General features: G+C 34.8%; 1 non-coding gene across 1 annotated transcript; it reads left to right on the top strand.

Annotated features, from left to right (window-relative positions):
* The first annotated feature begins 436 nt into the window (after positions 1 to 436).
* Positions 437 to 539, top strand: LOC111764343 (U6 spliceosomal RNA). Its single transcript, XR_002796976.1, has one exon. It is a non-coding gene; the product is annotated as a U6 spliceosomal RNA (small nuclear RNA).
* The last annotated feature ends 6,984 nt before the right edge of the window (positions 540 to 7,523 follow it).

The raw sequence follows: 7,523 nt of genomic DNA, 5'->3' as shown, positions 1-7,523 counted from the left end.
TATTCTGAGACATATACTTATCAAATTGTAAATGGAGAAAATAAACAGAGAATATTGAAGGCAGCAAAAATAAAAGAGATCCATCACATAAAAGTGAAGTTCAATAACATCGAGTACTGAGTTCTCATCTGAAACATAGAGGCAAGAGGACAGTTGTATGACATAGTTAAGGTGTTAAAGAAAATAACAAAAAAGCAAAACTGCTAGCCAGGAATGATGTATCCATCTAAGTTGGCACTCAAAAATGAGGGGTAGTTCAAAATATTCACACATAAACATAAATTAAGGAAGTTTGGCAACAAGAAGCCTTCTCTTCAAGAAATATTAAGGGTGTTTTGCAGGCTGAAAGGTAAAACAGGATAGAAAGGTTGGAGGAGAGTGTAGAGAGGAAGATTATTTGTATGAATAACTAAAAATATTTTAAAAATAAAAAATAGCACTCATTTGGCAGCACATATACTAAAATTGGAATGATACAGAGATTAGCATGGCCCCTGAACAAGGATGACACGCAAATTTGTGAAGCATTCCATATTTAAATAAATAAATAAAAATAAAAAACATGACATATATAAAATTAAATAAAAAATGGTTACTTTAAAAGTTTCTGTTGGAGATTTAGACCTAAAGGATATCGGGAATGAAAGAAAGAGAAAAAGGGAGAAGGAAACAAAAAGAAAGAATGAGCATGAGAGAGCTGGGATCAGGGGGTCTGTGAGTAATAACTCCTCAAACAACTTTATTGTTTACAAGGGGCTCTTTATATACCCCAGCATATGTGCCAAGAAGCAGGCATACATACCCTACATGCCCATAAGCATAAAACCATAGCATACGTGTCACCAAGCAGCAACACATATTAGCTATTAGCATTACCCATAGTCTAAGGAATTAAAAAAAAACTTATCTCAAGGTACAAAGTCTAAGTGTTCTATTCACTACAAATGGTATGTGCTCATCTTTTATTTCAGTCTTTAACAGCTTCATCTCATTTGCTGGGAACTCTTAATAACTGCATTCCTGAGGTTGCAAGCATAGCCATGGAGACAGTGCTAGCATGGAGACAGCACGTTTCTCCTTGAGAGGCCACTGTGCCTCAGTTTCCAACATATCCCCCTTTTTGTTGTAGTCGAGGTGACTGTGCCTGTCTTAGGTTCCCCTCCTCTGAGAGTCTTACCCATCATTGACTACCAGTCAAGCTCTTCGACTTGGGGAAATTATTGAAGTGCTTTGGCTAGCACCAGATTATTTGCATGTCCCATTGCTATTTTACTTTGCAATTTTCTTCAAAAGAACTGTCTGGCACAGGCGAGAATCATGAGCAACAGAACAAATATAATTAGCCCTATTCCTAAAGCTGACAGGAAATTCTGTGATTTCCACCAATTAACTGGGTTAAATTTTGTAATATGTGAAATCATATCTGATAAAATATCCTTATCATTGGCTACATGAATTTGATTTTGAGACATTTCTAATATTTTTCTTTGTAATTCCATTATTTCCAGAGAGATATAACTTTTATGGCCTAGCAAATGATTCCTAATATTTTCCATACTATATCTGATAAATTATATGCAGAGTCATACAGAAATTACTTTCATTCCAATCACACCTCAATCCCCTTAAGTTTAAACTATACAATTGATCTCCAATATGTAAAACAGCAGATTCTAACTCATTAACCCAATTATTTCACTGTTCATCAATGTGCTCTTGGCTATGCCACAAATCACTAGCATTTTTATGCCAATCATGCACTTATTGTTGAATCTGTTCTTTCACGTAAAGCTACCATAGCAGTAGCAGCAGCTGTAATGATTCCAATCAGTCCCAAAATGCTTTATAATAGGCAGTCCAATAAAGCATTTAGTCCATTTCAAGAATTCTTATGTAGCAATAATTGACTTTCAGAGGATGACTGCCAAATCTGCATCATTCTCACCGATATCCAAATGCCTTTTCTTCTTCTGGCCATCACTATTGTTTCTCCATTCTGCAACACACTTCCTGATATGTATACAAGGCACCATTTTCATAAAACAATGAATCATTCTTAATAATTATCTTACCAGTTATGAAAACAAATGGATCTCTAACACAGGCTTTAAAATATGTCTGATTAAGCATCAAATACTGTCCTGTCTTATTTATATTTCCCAGCCATTCATATGGAGGGGCAATTCCAAGAAATATTTTCCATAAATTCTTTTGCAGGTTATGACTATGAGTGCCGTTAGTCCAAGGGGCCAGTATCCATTTTCCTTTGAAATGTTAATGGTTCCTGCCACAATAGCATAAGGAGAGAGCTCACAGGTCCAAAGTCCATAGGCAGACACAAGCTGCAAGTTCACAGTTCCAGGATTTGTAAAGTTAATGTGCTGCACGGCAGCAATTGCCACAGGTCTCAGTGAAGTATGTTAATCTCCAGCCATATTTCCACATTTCCCCCTTTTTGTTTTTGTAAAGTAATGAATACAGCTTCAGTGGGTTTGAATATTGCATCTGAGGGCTCATTCGTCTCAAGAGCAGGAGAGATCTGATGTCAGTCATTGACATAAGCATGAAGGAAATTACAGGGGATGTCTATGAGCTGTTGGCGAGTAACAGGCAGCTGCAAGTGCTGGGCTAGGCACCACAAGGTTTGGTACTGATGATGTTTGCCTTTTCAGTGGAGCCATGCTGCCTTTTCTCAGGTTTCAGTGAGAGGGTCCTGGATCTTCACAAAGGCATTTGCATCAACAGTCCTAAAAGGAATGTTAATGGGGTGGGCAGGGACATGACAGATGGTTACCTGTTACTACTAGCAGGTATCCCAGATGTTTTTTTCATAATTTGAGGGTGATTTACAATAGCTCATTATTTGTTTTGCTTTTAGTATTTGCAATCTACACCTGGATAGGGATGGCAGTCTTTAGGGTGACCAGACACTATTGAGTTAAGTCTTTCACTTTTAGCAGGACCCCTATGCTGCACACAATTGCCTTTTTATATTGTTCTTTTAGCCTCTTTCCAGAATTGTGATTAAAACCCAAGGGGTACTTGTTTAGAATTTTGCTTTTGCCACAAACTCCACCCAAAGCCAATATGGTTGCTTGCTACATCCAACTCATAGGCTAAGTTAATGTCTACAATTTACCTTCCTTTTATTATTATTAAAATCAGCTTGCTGGAGGTTTTCCTACTCCATGAAGGACTTTTCCCAATTAATACATACAATGGTTTTAATATTTGAGACTAAGTTTGAGATGAAAGCTTTTCAGTATTCCAACCATATTACAAACTACATTAACCTGAGAAAACATTGTACTTTATCAATTACAGCAGGTTATAGTTTTGTTTTATGAAACTAAACATCATTGAAGAATATGATAGAGCAGAAGGGACCCTGCAGCTTGTCCCAATTGTTTGCCTAGTTCAGGCTTTTAAGAGAAGATACTATTATCTCTGATGTTTCTTTTCATTCTGAAAAAAGGATTACTGGTTAACATAATGTCATCAGTAGAGTTTCTGCCACAGATTTTATGCAGCTAGATTATTATCACCATGCCAGGACAGATGGTTGGGCTATGCACACAGCCTTGGGGAAGCACTGCAAAAGTCCATTGTTGACTTTTCTATGGGTAGGAGAATGTAGGCTGGCTTGACTTTCCTAAGGAAATACAAAGAAAGTCTTAGCATGTTTTAAAACAAAGTGATAGTGACATAGCTGGACATTAACTTCTTGCAACAAACTAGCAATATTTGTGACTGCTGCATACTAAAATGTTGTTATTTTAATTTATGATAAGAGGTTGTTTCTGTGGCATACACCTTTTTATAATAATTAAAACCATAATTAACCACATTGTAATTGTTTAATATTATGCTGAAATATTGGTAAATTTATATACTCTTATGTATTCATTTCAACCTTTTACTTATACAACTTTAATTAACAGGGGGTTAAAAAATCTTGTTAATTTTATAACACTTTTAAATACTCTCTAACTTCTAACATATTAAATCAACTTAACTGTTACTTTAATTTTTTTAAAGTAAAAGAACAAATCTCTTGTAATTAGTTTGAAATAAAAGCCTACTTTTCAGGATTTGATTTTTAGAAAGCAGGTTTGAACATTATTTTCCTTTAAAAGAAATAAGATCCTTTCTTCTTCAAACACTGAAGAAATGATGAGGTTAAAGCAAAAGAAGCTGTTTTGATTAAACAGATTTTCTTTGTACACTGATTATTCAGGAGGAAACTTTTTTTATCAAAACAGGCTAATGACTTGAGAGACTTTGAAAAAGGACAAAGTTTTTATCTTTGCATTATTATACTACTTGATACTAAACATTTTAAAACTTTATAGACAGACCCATCAAATCTTACTCCACTTATATCATAAATGTTTCTTTTCCATGAACCTTCTACACTTCCAGTGTTCATTCAGGTTTTGTCCCACACTCTACTCTTTCCCAATAATCAATCATTTTATCTTAGGACAAGATCATCTCCTGTTTCCTTAACAATAAAAACACATTCCATATATCCTACATACTAACTTACCAGGCAAACCTTTTACAATGTATAATTCCATCAACACTAAACAAGCTTGTTAAAATAATGAACTTTTCTTCACTTTAAAAACTTAGTAGCATGCAATACTGGAAACAGTCCCCTAGAAACAAGTTGGCAGGGGAGGCTGGCCACCAACAAGTTTTCCTGTTATAAAATTACCTTTTATTAGTAGTATTATCAATTCCAAAAATGACTTTTTGGAATTAGCCATTGAAATACCTTAATTTAAACAATGCTTCATTCAACTTTTTATAATTATTTATAATTTTAAGACAAATTTTACTTTCACAGAAAACATTCCCTTACTTAAACTTACCACAATACCTTCTACAACTTGCCACATGCATTTAAGTTCCAAGAGTTTATGAAAATTAGCCATCCTATTTTAGGACAAAACACACCTTTTAGAAAAAACTTATTAAATTTCAGTCAGCATTCCCACAAACGTTTTACCTTCTTTAATATTCATTTAACTTTTACATCCTTCATTTTATCCTGTGAAGAAAAATAAACAATTCAATCTAGGCAAGAACAACTTTTTATGAAAACTTATAGTAATTTTGTTAATCAAGACTTACAATTTTCACCATTGTAGAGATCTTATTAACATTTAAACTTATGTATTAATATAAGTGCTTATTTAATTTTTGGCCATTTGAATAGAGCTCTTTTAAAAAAAATTACTTATTAATTTATATTACCATCCAGAAGTATCATAATATACACTCACATTGAACAGACAGACAAACACAAAACAATTACAACACATTAACAGAAACATACAGTTTACAATTGACTCATAATTCTTACTTTCTTGGTAGAGCTGCTTTTAAGTTCTCCATTATATCACATCTTAGATTGTACTTTTTAAGATTTCTTCTGGAATCCATGTTGCTTGTAACATGCAAGCTTGTGCTTGGAAACATTTTTATTAGTTATCAGCAATCAGTTAAGATAACTTGAGCAGCATAAATGTAGCTAAGCTCTTATTTAGCAGTTTAGACAGACTGTTAACACACATTTTTGGATTACTAATCTGTAAGACTATACTGAGCACCTCAAGCTCCTGTTCTTGTTCCAATTTACTTTCTTTCATTTCAAATTTACTTATGGGCTTAGGAAATATAGTAATTGCATCTTTCTCTCCTTCTTCAGACTGTAAAGGATCTAAAGCTGCCACTATCTGGTGGCATAAAAACCATATTGATAATATTATGAATTCCCCTTTTTGATATGCTCTTCATAAAGCTTACATTACACATCTCCACTGTTTCAAATTTAAAACATTATGCCCCTGAGGCTGAAGCCAGCAACAATGCTTTTGTATTAAAGCAAACAATTCTTGTAATTGGTAGCTTTTTACAGGCACCCCATTAACTTTCAGTAAAGTTCCTAATGCTTGCAAATATGCTTCCACATGTCCCATTTGATTACCTACTACCCTATGGCTTTGCAGAAAATATTACTTACTTAAAAGAAGACTCAAGTCACTCTGCTTTGGACGTCACATGGCCATCCACAAGGTCTTTTCCACAGTTCCTGATACTGATTTGGAAGCCTCACTAACTTCGTTGGGCCCCAAGTTGAGGTGCCAGATGTTGGAGATTTGGACCCAAAGGGTATCGGGAATGAAAGAAAGAGAAAAAAAGAGAAGGAAACAAAGTGAAAGAACAAGAGAGAGAAAAAGAATGAGAGAGCTGGGATCAGGGGTTCTGTGAGTAATAACTCCTCAGACAACTTTATTGTTTACAAGGGGCTCTTTATATACCCCAGTGTACATGCCAAGATGCAGGCATACATACCCTACATGCCCATAAGCATAAACCCATAGCATACGTGTCACCAAGCAGCAACACCTATTAACTATCAGCATTACCCATAGTCTAAGGAATTAAAAAAAAAATCTTATCTCAAGGTACAAAGTCTAAGTGTTCTATTTGCTACAAAAGATATGTGCTCATCTTTCAGCCTTTAACAGCTTCATCCCATTTGCTGGGAACTCTTAATTACCACATTCCTGAGGTTGCAAGCGTAGCCATGGAGACAGCTCTAGCATGGAGACAGCACGTCTCTCCTTGAGAGGCCACTGTGCCTCAGTTTCCAACAAGTTTCCTTGGCATTAATAACATTGAATGTTAATGGATGAAACTCTCCAATCAAAAGACAAGAATTGATAAGAAAATATGACCCACCTATATGCTATCTATCTACAAGCAACTTCCCTTAGGACAGGGACACAAGGATGTTGGAAGCAAATGCTTGGAAAACAATTGGCCATGCAAACAATAACCAAAAAGGAATGGGAGTACCTATACTGATATTGAGCAAAATAGACTCTAAATGTAAAACTATTGTAAGAGAAAAAAAGGACACAAAGTACACTAGACATTGATAAAAGGGGTAATCAATCAAGAAGGAAGAGCAAGCATAAACTTTTATCAACTTAACCAGGATGCCCCAAAGCACATGAGGCAAGCAATAGAAAATCTAAGGAGAGAAATATATGTCTCTACAATTTTAGTAGGGAATATTTTTACAGCATTATTATAATTACACAGAATATCTCAACAGAGGGTTAATAAAGAAATAGAGATCTTGTATATCACATTAAAGAGCTAGACAAAATAAATATATACAGAATATTATACCTTAATACAACAGGGAACATTCATCTTGAGCACACAATGATCATTCTCTAGGATAGACCACATACTAGGTAACAGAATAAATCTCAGCAAATTTAAAAATAATGATATCATAGAAAGTATTTTCTTGGACCATGAAAGCACGTAGCTGAAAGTTAATAAGGGCAGGCAACCAACATAAGGTCAAGGATATGGAAGTGAAACAACAGTCTTAGACAATCAGTGAGTCAAGGAGGAAATTGCCAAAGTAACTACCTTGTAACTACATTTCAATAACTACCTTGAAATGAGTGAAACTGAGAACACAGCATATCAAA

Source organism: Dasypus novemcinctus, chromosome 16 (assembly GCF_030445035.2).
Source record: "Dasypus novemcinctus isolate mDasNov1 chromosome 16, mDasNov1.1.hap2, whole genome shotgun sequence".
In the NCBI taxonomy this organism is placed as follows: domain Eukaryota; kingdom Metazoa; phylum Chordata; class Mammalia; order Cingulata; family Dasypodidae; genus Dasypus; species Dasypus novemcinctus.
The sequence above is the reverse complement of the archived record's forward strand: the minus strand, read 5'-3'. Positions and strand labels throughout refer to the sequence as shown.